This window comes from Octopus bimaculoides, chromosome 12, assembly GCF_001194135.2.
Source record: "Octopus bimaculoides isolate UCB-OBI-ISO-001 chromosome 12, ASM119413v2, whole genome shotgun sequence".
In the NCBI taxonomy this organism is placed as follows: domain Eukaryota; kingdom Metazoa; phylum Mollusca; class Cephalopoda; order Octopoda; family Octopodidae; genus Octopus; species Octopus bimaculoides.
The window spans coordinates 52,354,122-52,355,392 of NC_068992.1; positions in this window are offsets into that span (position 1 = coordinate 52,354,122).

The window sequence follows — 1,271 nt, forward strand, 5'->3', positions numbered from 1 at the left end:
TATATATATTTATATTTACACAGGTATATGTATATGCATATATATATGCATGTATGTATACACACACACACACACATACACACACACATACACACACACATACACACACACACACATACATCAGCTCTCTTTTATATTGTTTTCCATCTATAATTGACTGGTGATTTCTTATCTCTGTTTTCAGTTTTTGTTGACAATTTTGTTACGCAGCTTTTGATAGACAGGTTTACTAATAAAAGTTTGTATTATATTTAATATCAACATGGGTGTTATTTATTCCTGTAATGAGATATTCTCCTTGGTTATGTTATGAAAATATTACATTATGAAAATAGCATTTATAAAATTATATTTTATAACATCATCTTGTAGTGTTTTAGAATTGTTATTTTTTCATTTTCAATTTTGTTCTTTCTCAGACTTCATATATTCTTTCTTTGGTGCTATTATGCAAAGTATAATTGCAGGACCTGATATTCTGGTTCCTTCCCAGCAAATGCTTTTCTTGCAAAATGTTACCCAGAAAAAATTTTAAATGGATATTTATATTTGCTGCATTGATATTAGTTTTAATGTCATGTAGGGACATCGTATTTCGTTACGCAACCATTATATACCACAAACTATATTAAACATCTTTAAAAGTCGATACCATGTTCTACTGTGTTAGCAGTGCTCTTACATCACTTGTTAAGATTATCTCTGCAGATTTTCTATACAAATTACAGCCAGCACTGATTTTGTAATAACATTTGAAATTTGAAATCTGAAATTGAAATCGAACTGAATCCGACGACTGGCATCCCTGCCAACCTCTCTTTCATTGGACACTAAACTCTGCTTGCAAAGACCTGTTGGGGCAAGTGAAATTGTAATTGAACCATACTCGATGACTGGCACCTGCGCCAGTGGAGCACTAGCAGCACTGTCCGAGTGTGTTCAATGCTAGAGCAGCTGTCTGGCTTCTGTGTTAGTGGCCCATAAATAGCACCATTTGAGAGTAATCGTTACCAGCGTCACCTTCTAGCACTTGTGCTGGTGGCACGTTAGAAAATCATTCAAGTGAGGTCGTTGTCAGTGCCGCTTGACTGGCTCCCGTGCAGGTGGCACGTAAAAAGCACCTTTTTGAGTGTGACCGTTGCCAGTACCATGTGACTGGCCCTCGTGCCAGTGGCACATAAAAGCACCCACTACATTCTTGGAGTTGTTGGCATTAGGAAGGGCATCCAGCTGCAGAAACTCTGCCACATCAGATTGGAGCCTGGTGCAGC